General features: G+C 40.2%; 1 long non-coding RNA gene across 1 annotated transcript in view; it reads right to left on the reverse strand.

Moving 5' to 3' along the window:
* The window catches only part of LOC133267112 (uncharacterized), an 85,847-nt gene that overhangs the window by 49,762 nt on the left and 14,514 nt on the right, over window positions 1-21,571 (reverse strand). The window contains exon 2 of the long non-coding RNA XR_009742638.1: window positions 17,673-17,799. This is a non-coding gene — a long non-coding RNA (uncharacterized LOC133267112). The remainder of the gene's footprint in view (window positions 1-17,672; window positions 17,800-21,571) is intronic.

Here is a 21,571-nt window from a genome sequence, read left to right on the forward strand (position 1 = left end):
TGGGCTGATGCCAACCTCATGAAGTTTAACCATGCCAAGTGCAAGGTCCTACACCTGGGTCGGAGCAATCCCAGGCACAGCTACAGGTTGGGCAGAGAAGAGACTCAGAGCAGCCCTGTGGAGAAGGAATTGGGGGTGCTGGTTGATGAGAAAACCCGGGCCGGCAGTGTGCGCTTGCAGCCCAGAAAGCCAACTGTATCCTGGGCTGCATCAAAAGGAGCATGACCAGCAGGTCAAAGGAGGTGATCCTGGCCCTCTACTCTGCTCTCATGAGACCTCACCTGGAGTATTGTGTACAGTTTTGGTGTGCTCAACATAAAAAGGACATGGAACTGTTGGAACAAGTCCAGAGAAGGACCACGAGGATGATCAGGGGACTGGAGCACCTCCTGTATGAAGACAGGCTGAGAAAGTTGGGCTGTTCAGCCTGGAGAAGAGAAGGCTGTGTGGAGACCTCAAAGCAGCCTTCCAGTATCTGAAGGGGGGCTATAGGGATGCTGGGGAGGGATGCTTCATTAGGGACTATAGTGACAGGACAAGGGGTAACGGGTTGAAACTTAAACAAGGGAAGTTTAGATTGGATATAAGGAGGAAATTCTTTCCTGTTAGGGTGGTGAAGCACTGGAATGGGTTGCCCAGGGAAGTTGTGAATGCTCCATCCCTGGTGGTGTTCAAGACCAGGTTGGATGAAGCCTTGGGTGAGATGGCTTAGTGTGAGGTGTCCCTGTCCATGGCAGGGGGGTTGGAACTAGATGATCTTAAGGTCCTTTCCAAGCCTAACTGTTCTATGGTTCTATGAAAACGGAATCAGAAAACAAAGGAATCAAGTCTCTATACATTCCTTAACGGAATCATTCAGCAGTATAGCTTTCAGTAGCTACAGGTACCACTAGCTCTTCTCCAATGTTGTTAATAAAAACCAGCTGCAACAGAAAATATTTTGGTTGGACTTTGTATTTAAGTTAATTAAAATAGCTTAAATTAATCAGGATCATACATTTACAGAGAATGAATGTGCCATCTGTGTAAAGTTTCTCCGAGTAAATCTAGATTAGAGCATGTGGTCTGATTTTAATTCAAGTGAATTGGCTCTAAATCAATTTAAAGACAGTAAAGGGTGACCAGAGCATGCTAAGAATACTTGGCTCAGTGTGGGCTGAGCTCCAGAGCAGACACTGTCCAGTGACAGCAGATACAGTCGAACTGGATGCCAAGGGACAGCAGAGAAGTTTCTGGTTGGATGCAAAATGAACTTTTGAGCTCTGCACATTTTCTACAGTCAGTCAGATGAGAAGACAGATCTGGAGGTTTACAGCTATGCATATATGAGAGACAGCAAGAGTAACTGGTAGTTTTCAGGGAGACATCTGCAGTAGTCTGGAGTGTCTGTGTGTGAGAGGTAGCACGAGATTGTGGGTGTGTATGATAACACAGAAATGGAATGTGATGCTGAAAGCTGACCCTTGGGGTGGAGCTGGGGGTGAGCTATACTGCTTAAGTTTTTGCCAGAAGTCCAGTGCAGCAGGGCTAAATTCCACCAGGCACCAGCCTCTTGTCAACTTCAACAGAAGAATATGTGCTTAAATTATCTTTGAGGATTTGTGTGTAAAAACAGTGTACTGCCGTCATCCGTCAGTCCATGCAAGGAAGTCTTCATCTCCAGCTTGGGAAATACTGCTTATAGAAGTGGGAGAAGATAGGAGACTGGGAAATTAGTAAAATAATATATTTTATAAGCAACAAAAAAACCCTACAGTAAAGGGAATACTAGTATTCAGTAAATGAGGACTTTTATTTCTCCTTAAGAGGCCACAGAGAGGTAAAATTAGCCCCTGTAGGTGCTCTAGTATTCAGACAGATCACCTTTGTAGTCCCACATAAAAGAATGCAGGTAAAGGAGAAATTAACTACTAAATAAAAGCCTTCTCTGGGGTTCAAAAATACAAAAAATTCTTCCTCCTGTAAATACTGTTTTTCTAGCTCAAACCCAAATGAAAAAGAAAAGCAATCTCCATCACTCAAAATTACTCTCATTTACAAAACATATACAGAAACATGCTTTACAACATGTGTCTTGTTATAAGCAGGGAGGCATCAAAATCCATAATAACAGCATTTAAAAGAGAAAGATCAATATGGAATCTGGTATTTCAAAGGCAAAAAATGATTCTATTAAATTTCTACTGGTAGTACTGCACTGGACAAAATACCTAAAACCAATAGTGGGTTTTAGCTTCTCACACTTCATGTATTTCGCAATACTCGTGAGCTTCAGGCATGCCTTGTAAATCTTCAGTATCTACCTATCCTTTGGCAAGGAGTTTCACAAGTCATCTGTCTGTTGTGGCAAAAACAGAATGAGACAGCCCTAGCCAGTGGGAAGTTATGGAGTCAACCCACTGACTGTCAGTGCTGTCATGTGCTCTGTTGGTAACTTATAAATGGAACTACAGAGGAAAATAGTTTTGAAGCATGATGATGAAGTAGTAGATGTTGATGGGTATTTGCAGAGAGTAGTCCCCCCACACAAGGGACATCAGAGGAGAAAGCATGGAAGTGGCTGTTCGCAAACATTAGCAACCATGGAAGATGGCCTATAGGCTGGACCAATCTATTGGGTTACTTGCAGGAAGATGGCACCTATGGCTGCTTCAGACCTTCCCAGAATGGGTGGTTCTGTAAACATAGCACTGCAATATAGTGTCGGGATGAATTTCAAATACAAGGCAAGACAGATACTGCTAGGCCAGGAAGAAGTCTGGAGAGTTGTACCTTTATTCCTTATCCTTTCTGTAAGTGATCAATCATCCTGTTCCTTCATTTCTGCAAGATCTGGAATGACTGTGAATTCACAAAAGAGACTAGACCAAAACAGCAGCTCCCTTTTTCCCTTTGAAACCTGTGTGAAGGCCCATTTTGCTGCAATGAACTCTGACCCTTTTACAGTCAAATACAAATATAGCTATTCATGGCACCTGTAAATGGCCTTTTCTTAGAGTTACACTCAGTGCTGAAGCCGATGACATTAAATCAAGTCAGAGACTGGATTTTTACATGCACCAGAGATAAAACATAGTAACTGGTATGTGGCCTTAGAAATTTTTATGTTGATAGTAATTAATACCAGTCATTAACCTGAGAGCCACAGGGCTTATATGCACAGGGCTTATAAGCCACAGGGCTTATATGAAGGCCTCCACTGGGTGCTAATAAAGCCAGGCTTTTACGTAAGGAACAGAGCAGTTATGGATGAAAGCTGTAGGATAGATGTGACAACCGGCAATTTTAACTTACCACCTGGAGCTTTATTTTTGAAAGCTTTTACTTCCCACTGATTCAGCCTTCCAATTTTGTGTTGTCATATAATAAATTACAAAAAATTATCTTTCCCCTTCCCCCCCCCTTTTCTTTTTTTTTAGCATGGTGCTTCATAGACAAAGCATCTAAAAAGCTTCTTTTTTTAACAGAATGAGTTAAGTGTTGCTGCCATGGTGATTATAAGATGAAATTGGCACCAAACAGTGGCCTAGAAATCTGGGTACAGACTCAAAATTCTCAGTAGCTAGGGTATTTGATCTGAGTCCTTTTCTAACTCACATATGGAGGGGGCGGAAAGCTGCACCAGAGAGGTCATTTTGAAAAGCAGATCTCTAACCCTTTCCTGAAACCAAGAGGAGTGTCTAACTTACTAACTTATCTGAGGGAGATCTAAAGGAGATCACTCCTAACACAGAGGTGAACCTCTTCTTCTAAGCAGGGGTGTGAAGGAGAAGGCATCGTCATCCCTAAGGTGGCTGTAAAGGTGGCACCACTGTGCTGATCATTTTAAAGCTGTCCCATTTGACCAGGACCTCCCTATTTAGCACTAAGGTAGTCTTGACTCTTGCATATACAAAGTCGTAATAGAGTTTATTCACATTCATTGCTACATTTACTGCCTATTGAATTTATACTCTAAATAAGTATTCTAGACCAAGAGGTCTTGTTTGCTGACAGTGCACATGCTTGATTATAATCATCATAAAAAGTCAGCAATGGATGCAAAGAGAAAACTTTTAAGAGCCATTGTGAAGCTAGTAAAAATGTTTTCAATATTTAATTAAATACCTCCTATGTGTCACCCACAAGAGGACAAAGACATTGAGGGATAATTAGAGAACTAAAACAATAAAGACATAAAAAAACGCCTTACTCAAAACCTACAACTTACCTAGAGCAGATATAAAACCAGCAATAGCCTGTTAAGCACCTGACTAAAAGCCAGAGTCTTTGCTTCAGAAAAAGGTAGTGAGATCAAAGACAGAAAGTTTCTGCCATTAATGTGCCCCATGGCTGGCTTGAGAAAGGAGCCCAGGGACTGACAGTTAAATTGACCTCTTCCAGGGACATGGAGATGTAGGCGGCTACTTCAAACTGCTCTGTTCCCTGCTATGCAGGGCCTTAAAGGTTAGTCACATTTTACAGTCAGTGACACCAAGCTCTTTCATAGTGATCCACATGCTATAAGTTGTAATATATTATTTATATATTTTAATCACTTAAAGTTCAGGGACCTCAAAGCACATATTAATTAATGCCTATTTTAATTAGCTCTGCCTCAGAGAGAGGGAGAAGACAAACCTGTGCAGCTTTATTAGCACTATGCTCCAGCACCATAATTAAACCCAGAATGCACAATGTAATCTAGGACTTACAGCAGTGGAAGGTTGGTCATTACCATGGCAGCCTCCCACTCCTATAACTTCCTTTTTCCTTCATTCTCCTTTCTTCCCTACTTCTTCCAGTGAATGGCAGTTTCCACAAGGAAAAAGAGGAAAGAGGTCTGCTCCTCATGGACCAAACTGAGCTCTTTTCTTCAGTAACAGGATCATCTTCAGTGGACTTATTCTATACATTATACCTGGAAGAATATATTATTATGAGGAAATATCTTTTTGTGCAGGTATCTTCACATGCGATTTTTTTCCCTCTTTTTAGCTACCAACCCCTGTGGATCAGTCTGCAGGCACAGAAACCTCTGCTTTGCTGCCTTCAAGCATTCTGTCTCCTTCCTTGTCCAAGAACCCCAGAAGACACTTTATTTTAAATTTCACAGCTGCTGGATTCTGAAAGGGAACAAATGGGTTCTTCATATTTTCTGGCTCGTCACAATAAATTAACTGTGGGCTGAAGGAGCAAGTCAGTGTGCAAAGGTCATACAGCCAGTCAATGGAAAAGCATCAATACAAGAGTAGTGCAAATCTCTAGCAACCTACCCTTGTCTGCTGTATGACCAAGTTAGGAAATTCTAATGACTGCCATTTGAGCATCTCCTTACACACATTTTAGACATTAAACACAAACAAAACTCCAATAAATTGAGATTCTGGTCCTAAGCCCCTGGAAGTCAGTAACAGTTTTTCTATTGAATTCAAGGTTTTTGGAATAAGATCTTAAGAGCCTAATTACGATTAAGCTCTTACTGATACTTACTGATATTATCATATAGCATCAGTTTTCAACCTTTTTTTTTGCTTGCACCTCCTTAAAATTTACTTAATAGACTATTTTCTTAGTGAAGTTCTACAGACACCTTAGGAGCGGTGGTCACACTCTCAGATAGGTATGGGTCATACATTAAAAACATCTGCTAAGTGAAAGGAAAGGACATTCACATGAAAAAAAAACAAAACCTCACCAGTAACTGAATACAGGAAAGTTCTGTTTTCTTTTGCTTGTTTCATGCTGATTACCAAATCCTTTAAACTTTAAGTTGCAATAAATTTCCCTCAGTTCCACTCTCCCTGCCCTATTCCATGAAATTTCTCCAAATAAATAATGAAATTGAATATTTAAGCTAGCAGAAATTGCTATTACTTTATCAGTGCTGAGACAATAAAAGCATTTTTCATGTACCTGCATAAAAGAGAAGGGACTGAATAGCTTTTAAAAAATGTGCTACATTTTAATATGTTCCAGTGACGTACAGAAGCATATCTATAATGCTGAAAGGAGTGGAGATGGAAGAATGGGTGGAGAGGGCTCCACTGGCAATACTATCCATTCTCAGAGTACCCTGTAATACCAAGAAATTTTGTATACTCATGCTTCTTTGCAATGAATTTACTGTTGTTAGAAGAAAGAGCGATGCCTTACTCTAGAAACAATTCTTGGCCGATAAATTTTGCATCAAATCCTAAATCATAATTTTTGTAATTTCTAAAAATAAACCCAATTTAAAATGTTAATGTTTCAGTATCTTTTAAATGTAATACTCCACTTTATCATTCACTTACTTGCCTTTGCTATTATTTTGTTTTATTGTATTTTATTTTGCAATTTATACTCATTTTGTGATAGATTTAGAGTATTTTATTGATTTTGATAGTTTTGTTAACACAACATGACAGCATATTTAGTGCATTATAGCAGGTTTCCTTCCACTACTCAGCATCAAGGGACTGTAAAGACATTAATGTAGCCTAAATTAGACAAAGGCAGCAAGTGACTTTAGAATAACCTTCCCCAAAGTTTTAGAGGAGCTCATTAATGTTGCTCTGCAAAGCATCTATAGTGTTATAATGGAGCCATTACATGATATTGTTATGATACTTTCTTCCCAAGCTCCCAGCACCTTGCAAGTAATTGACTTTTTATGCCCTGTTATGCACACTGGCAATTTTCAGGTTGTATCATCACAATTCTTAATTTTGACTCCTCCCATAAAGTCAAGTTTCCTGAAGTCGTCCTTATATTTCTTATACTTATTAGAAGGACCAGAAAGAAAATGGGAAGACGAAAGGCCAGTCTGTCATTACCGTTACTCATATCTATGAATAATACTTTGCTCCATAAATAATTCACTGAACTCACAGTGTAAAAGTACAGGTGTTAGCTTGTCACAGTTTAGCCTCATATGGATATAACCAGTGTATTCATGAACCCTTGGGGATTGGGAGAAGACTTGTTTGTCTTGTGAAGCTGAAAATAAATCAGCCAAAACTTTAGGAAAGCTGTCTACAAGGTAAAAATACACTGGGACATTAGCACTTGAGCAGCTGAACCCCAGCCTGACAACTCTGCTTGAGAAAAAAGCTTCTCTCAGAACCCCTTGAATTTGGACAGATACAAAACTGAACTGGGTCCTGGGGACATCTAGAGCACAACAGCATGTTTAGTTTACTGGGAATAAATGGTACATCCAAACTCCATTGAAAACCTACTTTATTTTTCACCCAGCTTCTGCTTTCTCATTAATGTATATCCATGTATAAATTCTGAAAGCCTGATGAAGATTTTAAAGAGAAACCAGAAAACAAGCAGCTTCAGTCACCTCTGCAGAGCATTTGCAGAAACCAGTGAATGCCAGACTAGAATCTCTGAAGTCAAAGAAGGGCAAGATTGGCACTGCAGATTGACTTTCCACTAAAAGCTGACAGTCATTTGGAAATACAGAAAAAAATGATGGCGCTGTTTTTTCTCTCTGTCCCCACCTTTTTTCTTCTTTTTAACCCTCAGCGACCTAGGGCTTTTTTAACCATGAGCCCAAGTGCACTGGGGTAACTTAATTTCAACAAATTAATCACCAGCTGTTCTTTTTAGAGCTCCATTTAAAAAAATTTATTAATTATTAATTGTTAAATATACTTCCTGCTTGCCTGCATGCTAAAATACAAAATGCTGTGCCCACTTCTCTGGCTCTCTGTATTCAGGTGGCAGAGATAGAAGTGAAAAGCAGATGGAACACGGCAGATGGGTATTCTGCTGCTGCAAAGAAGTCCCTGGAGCTGTAAAAGGTAATGCAGTCCAGCTTCTGAAAATTATACTTCAGGCAAGATGACTAACTGGAATAATCACAAAATCAGTAACAGAAAGGAAAAAAATAACTTCCTGCAATAAAACCAGGAAGAGATACAAACTAAGAGGTTGACTTTGCAAAACCCTGTGGTAATGAGCAGTGACAAAGATTACAATAAAGATATTTATGCCTGAAAGCTAGCCTGCTTCTTCCAAGTATAGCAGATGACCTAAGGAAAGATAACCTTTCCTCTAAAACCTTGCCTCTCTTAGATTTTTAATCCATTTAGAATAGAAAAACTACTAGCATTTCATTTTTCATTTGGAGATTTTAAAGAGATGCCCTGGGTTCAGATATCACTAGGATTCCTAATTTATAATGGACTACATTCTCAGAAAGACAAATATTCCTTGACGCTCTGACGCTTTACAATTCATATCCTTACTTAGATACTGATGTGCTGTTAGATAATGCATGGGGACAATTAGGTGCTTCAGCATGGGACATATGGTAGGCCAACCTCCTGGGGATGGCCAAGTGGCAGTGCTGAAGATGGAGGTGCTAGTCTCTTTCCTCCCTCCTTCCCAACAGCTGCAGCTGGCATTTCTCCTGCAGTTCATAGTGAACACTCTTCTGAAGATGGTCACTTAAGCCATCCCTTTCTCACAAAACAGATAGAAGATCCTCTCCAACCTACCTGGAGCTCTCACTTGGGATCTCAAACTCCAGCTTCAAATCTTTGAAATATCTGAAGGTGTTTGGCCCCTTCTCCTCTATCCCTTGGTCCTTGATACAGTTCATTCACTGTCCTTCTGGCCCTCCAAACCAATGAACATTTATTCACTTTTTAAAAATTGGAAGAGCTTCAACTGAGGGAAGGACAATAATGATTCCACATCCCACTACCCTTTCTCAAAGCTTACTCTATAGCTTGGTGTTTAAACTGCTTCCCTTGTGAGGCAGAAAATGCAAATTCGTACCTACTCCGGCAGATGTGGTATTGGAAGTGGGATCTCCCAACTACTTGATGAATGCTACAAGACCAGACTGAGGGTGTCAATATCATGCTTGAAGAATGTCTATAACATTTGATCCTGCAGGTGAGACATCCGTTTCTAAGCCTGAAATCCTAGCAGGTTTGCAGTGCAAGACACATGCTGGACAGCTCAGCAGTGTCAAAGCTAGAAACACTGGGCACGGAGGGAAGACTTCAGGCGCATCAGGAACATCTTAACATTAGGCAGACTACACCTGATATTCAGAGCAAAGTGGTTCTGCACATATGTGATTGCAAAGACAGTTATATATTCTTATCTTGAAAATATGTAACTTCACACTTCCAGCATGTCCAAACAGCACCAGTTTCCAAATCTAGAACAGAAAGCAGCAGGCTGTTTGCAGAAGAGAAATCTATGGTATATTAATTTGGGCTTTGCAAGTTAGTATCTCAACTGCTCAATAAAATTCTAGATACTACACAGAGAACCTAGTGATGACATGAATGCTAGGAGATAGAAAATTAAGACAAAGCTCTGCATAGGTCCTTTCCAACCCTAACCATTCTATAATTCTATTATTCTATACCTGGGGTAAAACTTTCCAAACTCTCTCAGTTCAGCTTCTCTTTTCATCATACGGCAGTTTCACATGTAGGCATTACCTGTGCAGCTGAGCAGAGCTGGACTTGAACTTGTCTGAATCCATTCCCATTCAACTGCAGGTACAAACCCTGCGGAGACCATGAATTCTACCATGAATTTTGTACAAATTTCTCTATATAACTAATTTTACATTTTTACAAAAGCACGCTTATAATATCCTTTGCTAGGCGGCTATTCAAATTTCATGGGTGTATGAGATAACCACATTTTATGACCCCTTAACTAATTATTGTGCTATTACTACCCTTGGTGCTTTCTACATTTGCTGACCCCAGACTATATGTACATACCTCTCTTCACATGATTTCAGACTGAATATGACTTTCCTGTCATACTCATTTTCATTTAAATCTGATCTGTCCCTTTTTTGAAATTCTGAGCTGGCTTTCATAAAAATCTTATCTACAATCAAAGTTCTGATTCTCTTTAATGCTCTGGGATATGGCCTTATCTCATGCTATTATTAAAAATGGAAAGCTCTTTTATACAGGTATACTTCTGACCTCTGCTCTTCTCTATTTGGAACAAAACCTGTAGCAGCATGGCCAAGAATAGAAGTGGCATCACTCAGCTCCCAATTCTATACTTTAAGCACTAGATGATGCTTCCTGTGAGTATATAAAATTTCATTTAATGCAAAACTCTCACTATATTTGCTTCCACTTATGATATGTTAATATTACTTCTTACATCTTGCCTCCCTTGTCCTCCTGGGCTTAACAGATTTTCAAGAGCCATTACAACAGTGGAGGAAGGTTTATGTCCTCCAGCCTGTATGTGAAAGGTTCCCTTCAAACAGCTGGAGATAGTTATTAAACTACAGTCAGCCCTGTTTGAACAAAAGACTCCACGGCTGTCTGTGAGCAAAACTTCTGAAAAGCCAGCTGTTTAGGAAACAAGCAGAAACCTTTTAAGGATTTTACTACCAACCAAGCATTTGTATTACCCCAGAGTTCAGCACCTTCAATACATGATGAAATCTCCAGAAGTCCTTTTTTGCAGCCACATGTATAAACTGCAGTGTGTGCCACTGAAGGGCATATATTTGTATAAAATAATGTAAAGACTGAGTCAACCACAGCCAATCATCATTACACCAAAATAAAGACAACACTGTGCTTCTGCAGATGAAGTTACCAGGTAGGTGGATAAAGAGTTATTGTTAGTGTATTGTGCTCTGCCAAGAAACGAAGACTACCAAGAGATTAAGAAATCAGCAGAAGTGAAAAAAGGGTCAGTAAAAGAGAATATATTGCACATCTATCCGTTGCAAAAGTTTCAATAGTAAAACTACGACTTATCTGTGACCATAACTTATTTCTGACTATAGGTCACAAAGTTGTTTTCTGAGAGCAGATGGAAGGTAAAAGAAATGTGATATTTTTTACAAAAGCTTGGTTCTATTTAAAAAATCTTGTCAACCAGAAATGGGGAGGAATGTCTGACTAAGAGCAATCATAAGAAGTCATTATCTTCTGACATTATCATTGAAAAATCAAGGCATCACAACGTATTTGACCAGCAGTATGATCATATGTTCATGTCATTTTGATCAGGAATAACATTAACCTGCTAAGCTCCAAATTTGCACAGCACTTTAGTATCCAGCTTGTCACTGACTTGGCAAACAGTCACAGTGAATTAAGTACTTTGTGGTCAAAATGGAAATTTCTGCTCTGCAGGAAATCACGACCCTCCAGAATCTGATTATGCTCTACATCAGAAAGAATGTTACTACTTCAGAATTTCCCACTGAACAAATGTCTTGAAGAAATTCATGAATCTAAAACAAGAGCATTTTGATAATAACAAAACTATTTTTTTTATATGATTGAATGGTTTTAGTTTGACATAGTAAGTTTTACATCAATTGTATCTAAATGCTATCTAAACCACTTTAGATTACATTTCATGTCACCATAGCAATCCATTTAACATTAATATATAATGTAGAAGTCAGGACAAGATAAAGAAATGGCCTTACTAAACCAGAAGATTTTACAAAACTGAAATAATTATTTCTGACAGTTCTCCATGGATATCTGCACCATGTTGTTATAAAATGTTAAAATATTGACTACCCTTCATTCACTGGTAAATAATAAAACAACCCTCCTTTTCCCTGCACCAGAACTATTCCATTGAAAAACACCATTAGCCTCACTGACATGAGTGGGAGTTTTGACATTGACATCAACGCAGTCAGATCCTTATTCAGTGATTTCAGAAAGACTACTTGTGTACTTGAATACATGCAAACAAAAGCCCTGTACTGATCTGGAACCTTAACAACAAAACTTCAAAGAAAATGACCTAGTCTAATCTCAGCTGAGACCATAGAGCAAGACTCTTAAACATAGTGCACAGACGCTCAAACAAGCAAGAGCATTGCCTAGACATATTCTGTAACCATTTTCCACAAATTTACATCATCTGGAACAACAGCAAAACCAGATTATTTCAAAATCTGTATGACCAGTCCACCAATTTTGAAGTATCTTCAACCACAGGAAAATAGCAACACACTATATTTAGCATACACTTATAAAAAAATCATTACTGTTACTGCATTATTAAATCCGGATACTTATAAATAAGGTATTGATTTCTGACATTAAGGAGATACTGTTCTCAACAGTTAACATAATAAAACTAAACCATATAGGAAAATACACAAAAGGAGAATTCACCAAATGTAGAAAAATGTGCCTTAGGCACCATCTATCATGTGAACATCTGCCCACAGGGCAGATTGCTGTCATCCAGCACTATCAAGAGGCTCTATGTATTTCTCATGAAACAAGTACAAACACTCCCAACTAATCATGGTGCTCCATATATGTTTCTCTAACAGTAAGACACTGACTTCCATCTTGGTTATGTCTGAGAGATAGAATCATAGAATCATAGAATAGTTAGGGTTGGAAAGGACCTTAAGATCATCAAGTTCCAATCACCCTGCCATGGGCAGGGACACCTCACACTAAATCATATCACCCAAGGCCTCCTCCAACTGGCCTTGAACATTGCCAGGGATGGAGCATTCACAACCTCCCTGGGCAACCCATTCCAGTGCCTCACCACCCTTACAGGAAAGAATTTGCTCCTTATATCCAATCTAAACTTCCCCTGTTTAAGTTTGAACCCATTACCCCTTGTCCTATCGCTACAGTCTGTAATGAAGAGTCCATCCCCAGCATCCCTATAGGCCCCCTTCAGATACTGGAAGGCTGCTTTGAGGTCTCCACACAGCCTTCTCTTCTCCAGGCTGAACAGCCCCAACTTTCTCAGCCTGTCTTCATACAGGAGGTGCTCCAGTCCCCTGATCATCCTCCTGGCCCTTCTCTGGACTTGTTCCAACAGCTCCATGTCCTTTTTATGTTGAGGACGCCAGAACTGCACACAATACTCTAAGTGAAGTCTCACGAGAGCAGAGTAGAGGGCCAGGATCACCTCCTTCGACCTGCTGGTCACGCTCCTTTTAATGCAGCCCAGGATACGGTTGGCTTTCTGGGCTGCGAGTGCACACTGAAGCTGGCTCATGTTCATTTTCTCATCAACCAACACCCCCACGTCCTTCTCCTCAGGGCTGCTCTGAATCTCTTCTCTGCCCAACCGGTAGCTGTGCCTGGGATTGCTCTGACCCAGGTGTAGGACCTTGCACTTGGCATGGTTAAACTTCATGAGGTTGGCATCTGCCCACCTCACAAGTGTGTCAAGATCCTTCTGGATGGCATTCCTTCCCTCCAGCGTATCAACCAAATCACACAGCTTGGTGTCATTGGCAAACTTGCTGAGGGCGCACTCAATCCCACTGTCCATGTCAGCGACGAAGATGTTAAACAAGACTGGTCCCAACACCGATCCCTGAGGGACGCCACTCGTTACTGGTCTCCAGCTGGACATTGAGCCACTGACCACAACTCTTGGTGTGCGGCCATCCAGGTACTTCTTTATCCACTGAGTAGTCCATCCATCAAATTGATGTCTCTCCAACTTAGAGACAAGGATGTCGTGTGGGACAGTGTCAAACACTTTACACAAGTCCAGGTAGATGACATCAAGTGCTCTACCCCCGTCCATCAGTTCTGTAGCCCCATCATAGAAGGCCACCAAATTGGTCAGGCAGGATTTCCCCTTAGTGAAGCCATGCTGCCTGTCACCAAGCACCTTGTTGTTTTTCATGTACCTTAGCAAGCCTTCCAGGAGAATCTGCTCAAAGATTTTGCCAGGCACAGAGGTGAGACTGACTGGTCTGTAATTCCCTCGGTCACCCATTTTCCCCTTCTTGAAAATGGGGGTTATATTTCCCTTTTTCCAGTCATCGGGAACTTCACCTGACTGCCATGATTTTTCAAATATGATGGCCAGCGGCTTCACAACTTCATTTGCCAGCTCCTTCAGGACCCGTGGATGGATTTCAACAGGTCCCATGGACTTGTGCACGTTCAGATTTTTAAGATGGTCTTGAACCAGATCCTCTCCTACAGTGGGCCCAAGGTCTTCATTCTCACAGTCCCTGCATCTGCCTTCCAAGACTTGGGTGGTGTGGTCAAGCCTTTGCCAGTGAAGACCAAGGCAAAGAAGTCATTCAGAACCTCAGCCTCCTCCAAATCCAGAGTAGCCAGTTCTATTAAGAGCTTCCTGAGGGGGCCTACATTCTCCCTAGTCCGATTTTTATTTGCTATGTACCTAAAGAATCCCTTCCTGTTATCTTTAATACCTCTAGCTAAGTTTAATTCTAACTGGGCCTTAGCTTTCCGGACAACATCCCTGTACTCTTCCTTCCACCTGTCCTTGCTTCCACTTATTACAAGCCTCTTTTTTCATTTGAATTTTCCTCAGCAGCTCCTTATCCACCCAAGGAGGTCTCCTGGCCCTCCTGCTGCACTTCCTTCTAGTTGGGATGCAACACTCCTGAGCTTGTAGCAGGTGATCCTTGAATATCAACCAACAGTCTTGAACCCCCCTGCATTCTAGGGCTGTATCCCATGGAACCTTACTAAGCAGGTTCCTGAAGAGGCCAAAGTCTGCTCTTTTGAAGTCCAGCACAGTGAGCTTGCTGCATGCTCTTCTCACTGTCCTGAGGATCTCAAATTCAATCATCTCATGATCGCTGCATCCAAGGCTGCCCTGGAGAGTCACATTTCCACTGAGCCCTTCCCTGTTGGTGAGCACGAGGTCAAGCATGGCACCTCTCCTCGTTGGCTCCTCTATTACTTGCAGAAGGAAGTTGTCTTCCACACAATCGAGGAACCTCCTGGATTGCTTGTGCCGGGCCGTACCGTCCTTCCAACAGATGTCAGGGTGGTTGAAGTCACCCATGAGAACAAAGGCCTGTGAGCGTGAGGCTTTTCCTATCTGTCTATGGAGTGCTTCATCCGCAGGTTCTCCTTGGTCAGGCGGTCTGTAACAGATCCCCACAGTAATGTCTCCCATAGCTATATTCCCTTTAACCCTGACCCACAAACTCTCTGTTAACTGCTCACCTGCCCCAGACAGAGTTCCATACTCTCCAGCCTATCCCTAACATAAAGGGCAACTCCCCCTCCCCGCCTGCCAGGCCTGTAACCTTCCATTCCAACACTCCAGTCATAGGAGCCATCCCACCATGTTTCTGTGATGCCTATTATACCCCTGTAGAAGTCCACACACCTCTAATTCCTCTTGTTTGTTCCCCAAGATAATTATTCCTTTTTGTAGATTCTCTTCTTAAGACCTGCCGAATCCCTTGAGCATGTGCTTTATGACAGATTTTAAAAGCCTCCTCGGGCCCTTTTTTCATGGAACATGCAGACCTACATTGCTGATTTATGGGCTGCTTTGCCCATCCAGAATGCCAACACTCTTCTGATTGTACCTTAGAGACTAAAATTCTTTTGGATGTTCACTGGCCTGGAAGCATGCCCACTAGCATGAAACTAAAAATCCTTACATCATCTAAGCCCAATATAGTCTGAAGTGATATCCCCACTGCTGCAAACAATGAAAGACTAACAATCATCCCCATCTACCTCCAGAACCAACAGCTAGTGGAAAATAAAAGGCATCTTCATTTTAAACAATAGAGAAGTATATTTAAGAGAAGGTAAGAAACAATATTTCAAGCATGAATCATGCAATGCAAATGGCTGCAAAATGCTACTGAAATTTTCAGAATAATCACTTAAAAACTTTGTTTTCTTGACATGAATGTTTATTTTTGGTACATTAACTTGGTATTTTTGGTATCAGTAGGTGGAATGTATGCTCAAATCTAAACTTCACATGAGTATCAGCTGGAACTTTGCAACTACTTTCATCCAAACAGATGACTGTATTTAATACTGCAGTATAACCTTTCTTAGTCTCCAAAATAAATTTGCAAAGGGAGTGCAATACTCTGAGGATAATTAATGTGATAGGGAGTTTTTTTACCTTGATGTCATTATTTGAAACTGACTAAATTAAATTTGTTTGCTAAGTAACCTGGGGCACCAAATGAAATTGGAGCCCTACTCCCTAGGCACAGAAACATGCTAGGTAGGAAACAAAGCCCTGTCACGAAGCAGACTATCCAAGAAGCCAGGGTGTAAGAAAGGAAGCTCTGTAAACCCTAGTATGACTGGCCCAGGTGCAACTCACCTATTTTACAAGAGCAAATACATAACAGGGATGGAAACTGAGCCATGACTACAGAAGAACCTCCACTGACCCCACTGGTTCTATACTTGAACTATGTCAGACAGATACAAGACAAAACAGTGATGGAGAGCAAGTAAGCACCCACTGAAATGTTAGTCCAAGGACCAACTGTCTGCATTGACAGATGTGTTGTAGCATTTTGACAGTGCAATTCCACTGATGTTCTCTCATCACCATTCAAGTACTGCTGAATATTGTCAGTGAATTTGCCACGTTTTAAAAAAGCAAAGAAAGATTAAATACTTTGATCTATTAGTGTTGCACAGATTTTATGTTTATTATTTATCTCTATAGACAGCAAAAGCAAATAACAGTGATGAGAATTAATGGCCTCATAGCCATTTTCACTAGAAACTTGTGGATAATGGCGAGAAGTCAACTGCAAGGATGATTCCAGGCCAACTAAAGTTTAGTAAACATTCAGCATCTGTGCTTTCCTTTTGGTTTTTATTAAGCCGGAATGAAAGGGTTAAACACATAATTTTGTACCCCTTTTCCTTTTCTCCTTTCTGTTTTTCTTTTTTTAAAAAGAAGAGTCTCCCTAGAGGTCTCCCAAGGTCTGAATCTACCGCCACATTTAATCACTTTTGGTGTCTTTCCTTCTTCTTTGCAGCAATTTTGCCTGAGCACTCCTGAGACTGGTGTAGCATTACAGATTCATCAATGATTTGCTGCTTACTCTACATTATCCCACAAGTGCTGAGGCAAACAGTTCTTTGCCAGGATCAAACGATGTTCTATATTCGCCTGCAGTTTAAAATCTTGTTAATGTTGACACTTCTGATGAAAGCTCCACAGTGATCCTGGAATGAGCGAAAGCTGCAGGCTTTGGTGACTGCCAAATAAACAGGTACTCAGGGCACAAAGTTTTTTCAACGTCCTCTATAGGGGCATCATCAACTTAGGCATCATCTTTACCAGAAACAATGTCAAATAGGACACCTAACACACCCTGTCTGTGGGTGATGTTGCTGACAGGTAGCAGGGTGATTGTGCGGCTAAGCCAGTGTGTCCAAGAAAGAACTTTGCTCTGAAGTCAATTAACTTTAATGGAAAGACTCCAAATTCCTTTGATGATCTTTGGACCAAGCTCAGTAAGAACTAATTACTTCTCCATTCTAAAGGCTAGTTGTCAGAATTATTCATGGATTTTTGTTTGTTTCTTTTTAATACTGGATGACAGGCTCTTTTTTAATTATTCAGAGGGACTGACATCACTTTGAAAGTCGAAAGTCGCAAATACAGATGCCAATATTTAAAAAAAAGATAACTGCAAACAATAAGACAAGTAGAGAAATCTTACACACTGTGCAAATGTGATCCACTTAATGGGGACAAAGTGAATACAAACTACACTTAGTGACACCTGTAATCTAGTTCTGTGGTATTTGCTGTACTCCACAGCCTTACATGTGTTCAACATGAGTACAACTAGGTTTACTGACTGTAGCTTCCAGTTCTACCAACAAAATCAAGGACCAGAACTCGCCTCACTCCTTCTTCTTAAAACTCCTGACACAGAAGGAAGATTTTATGTCAGAAAAACTTACCACAGGAGAGAAGATACTTGAAGAAAGATGATAATACAGGTCCCTCACGTGGAAGCGATACCACAGCAAAAGGCTGAGCAGTCTCAGCACTTTGTAAGATTTATTTATTCTGACAGCAGATCATCACCTGCAAATCAAATTAAGAAATGTTCAAAACTTGAAAGTCACAAATTAGGCCAGGATGAACTGTATGATGTCATTTATCGGATGATTTTCATCCTATTTTTTTCCTTATAAATTGTCCCAGTAGGCCATGAATTTTTTTCCCCTGGACTTTCTCTATTACTAAAAATAATTGCTAAATCATTTCTACATCATGGTCAGTAGCTTAGTGCTTTTTTAAATGAAGTTTTCCTTAAACTGCAGGAAATACTTAAAGTTCAAAGTATAATAAATATAATACCCTCAAATTGCATTTATAGCATACAAGACAGGAAACAGAGATGTAATTTGTCCCTGTGAACTGGTCAGACAGCAAAATTATTTAATTTGGAGTGTAGTCTTTAAAAAAAAGACCTAAAAGCTGCCTTTGGATACTAGAGTTCAATTCTCTCTGACGCTAACAAAAAGTCAAGCCGTATTCTGTGAAAATGTGGACCTGCACCTTTGCTGATGAGCTCTGAAAACCTAGTTACAGAAGAGGAGAGTCTGTCTTTGTGAGATAATGGAGGGGATGAGAGGAAAGACATAGCTAACACCCTCCCATGATGCATACAAAGCTCTTCCTGGGGGCAAGGACTGTTCCTTCTTTCTCCCTGATAGGAACTAATCTCCCTGAATTACAAGGGAGGAAAAGAGGATAGTTCTCCTCTCTTCCACCCCCCTTGTTCTCACCAAAGGGACAAGCTCAAGTGAATTCTAGCACAGAGGATTTCAAAAGGCTGTCCACATTTGCCCCTTTGTCAGAGGCCACGTCAGCTGAAATGTGCATCTGCTCCATAACCCCTTCAAATCTATGCACACTTGTGCAAATCTATGCACACTGCTCTATGTGTGGACATGAACCTCTGGCAAACACATTTCATCTGAAGTGCTGGTCTGCAGAGCTGACTTGTAGTGAACAGCTTGTTGCAGAACTATAGGTTAACTGCAGAGTTGTGGTGTACCCTGTACGAATCCAGGCTTCAGAAGCAGTGACACTGTTGACTTGAGCTAAAACTAATGAAGAAGTGGGCAAACAGCCTTTCTGAAACCCAGTTTCTCAACAGTCTTGTAGATGCACTGAATAACAGTTACTCAGCTTTCTAATTAATAGACAGACTATGCAAGAGATTTTGGGTTAATAAAAAGAAAAATTGGAAGAGCTCACATGCACAAAATACCTGTGCCAACCCTAGCCTAAAGGCTAAATTATGATGATCTTCGCAACTTGTGTTAAAAATAACAAAAGAACTGGCACTAATTTATGCTCAGTCAATCAGAATGATCCATAATGGGGAAGTTTTCAACAAGGTGCCGGCCAACAGTTTTGATCTGTTTTAAAACAAGCCATCCTGGTCAGCCCTGTAGAGGCTAATGCTTCTAGCTTAATGACTCTCCAAAGAGGAGGAGGCATAAGAGATTTAGTGACTCAGTAGAGATGACTGCACAGACCTCTGCAGCCAGCTTGGAAATGACAAACAATTTGTTAATAGAGAAGCTTTATTTTTGTATTATTTTTTGCCGCTGAAGTGAAAACAGAGCATTGATTAAGCAATCCAAGCTGAGAATGTTCTAGCCAAATTGGAAAGCTTTCAGACTGGCAGCTAGTTTCAAGGCTTTGAAATACAACTTCTGCTTGTTATTCAATGTTTAAAGATACCTATCCTAGAGTCTCAGACAGTAATAGATGTCAAGCTGACACTGTAGTTCACAGATGAATTTCAGTCGTGTGGGCCATGCCACATACACACCACTTGTGCTTTCTCTCTCAAATGCTAAAAACTGAAAGGATTAACAGAGCCATCAGCAAAAAAGTTCTCTGTACAAGTAGAGTACGACTGAAAAATACCCATAGCCCAACATGATCTTAATTCACCATTACCCTTCTCTTCTGCCTATCAGTTTAAGTCATTTGTATATAAATTCAGACTGAGCCTTTCATTTCACGCACATCATGAAGTTTCTGCTCAGCTCAAATTCTAAGCTCATTTCCTGTGAACTAATGTTACTGAAGTCACCATACCTATTCAACAGTAAATGAGAACTAGGTGTCTAGAGATAATTAAAAATATTTGTGGGGGTTTTTTTTTCCCTTTTCAGAGAAGAATTCAATTTTCCAGGGGAGCTTTAAATACGAGCTTTTGGCCCTCACATATATTAAATTTTGAGTGACTCATATTCTCATTCCCTCGTGTAGCTACGTTATTACACTGTATTTCCCTCAATTCATCAGAGAATAGATTATGTCCATAGCCATAAAGCAGAGATAGCAACACGTCACAGAAGATTAGGTCCAGACAGGAAAACAGGCCCCAAAGTAGAACAGGAGTAAAAAGCATCTAAATACTCAGAAGGTATTATGGAACCTTTTTGGAATTAAAAATAATCTGATTTTGTGGTTGAATATTTGGGTTTTGAGATGGGCTTTGTTTTTATTGAAATAAACCTGCAAAAAGAACATGCCTTTCACTACGAATCTCCTAATGCACAAATATGAAACTGCTGCAATGAAAAAGTTTCACCTTAATCAGGTCAGTCTGTTTGGACAGACTGCTGAGTAAATAGCTATGCCACATTATTTATATTGCAGCTTTTTCTCCAGAGCTAAGAAAAATCAACACAGATATATAAGCTAGGTCAAAAATAGCTATTATTTTTAACAAATAAGCATTAAAAGAAATTACGTGTTTTCCCAACTAGTGATCTGTACATTTCACACATCTGAATATTAAACCAGTTATTTTTGCCTCTTTGGTTTTAAATCAACACCCACCACTACAACAGGCTGTTAACAGAGGGAGTGTCCTTAATGTTAGTAGAATTGCTTTCCTGGGAAGTTCATGGAGGAGTAAAAATACTAAGGCTAAGAGCCTGTTTTCTGAAAAACTTGCTCAGAAAGTCAACACATATACTGGTAGGGGCAGCTTTTTATTACCATGATTTATTATCCTCATTTAACCTATTCCATCCACATCCTTGATGGAAAAGTTTCTAATTGTTTGGATACCAACTTCTTCCCTAAAAAAAACCAAAACCCAACAATCAGAAAAAGAGAACAAAACAAAGATTTGTGTTGGCTGTTTTAGAACAGAGATTGGGGAAAGAACATTACCAGTGGTATAATTATTTAGATTTTTTTGTTGTTTTTGATAAGAATTACTGAGCAAAAGATTTGTTGGGTGAGTAACTGCAACACTCGTGCCAGCGGAAACCCTCTTGTAGTGCTCTTTACAACACTGCGCTGGTACCTGACAATTCCGTAGGTATTCATAGCCTGAGTACCTTCTTGATCAGAATTTCTTTGAAATTCCTTAATATACCATTATGTGACCACTTCTATGAGATTTGTTGATGCTCTTTTGGTAAATATAATACATAGCTTCGCTGCCAGAGACGTAAGTAATAGCTTTGTACATACATGAAATTACACTCTTCAAAACAAAATTTGATTCGCTGTTCTTTCCTATGACCCAGGATCCTGCCTTGCTGTGAAGCTGACACAGCATTAAGCACTGAATCACATCCAGATTCCTCACTCATCATCCCCGAATCTTTCTGACTACCCAGGAGTGACATTCCAGGTAAGTTTTATTGGTCAAACCTAGATTCACTGAGATGCTGCTGAAATAAATGCATGTATTTATATGTGAAAGAGACCTGAACGGTTTTTTGGTTTTTTTTTATTCCACAGCAAAAAACCCCACAACACTATTCAAAGTAGCTATGTCCATTAGGTTTAAAAAACCCCAACATTCTTT

The sequence above is a fragment of the Pezoporus flaviventris genome, unplaced genomic scaffold (assembly GCF_033815535.1).
Source record: "Pezoporus flaviventris isolate CSIRO_AGI_PZ_B2104156 unplaced genomic scaffold, CSIRO_AGI_Pfla_v1 ptg000007l, whole genome shotgun sequence".
Lineage (NCBI taxonomy): Eukaryota > Metazoa > Chordata > Aves > Psittaciformes > Psittacidae > Pezoporus > Pezoporus flaviventris.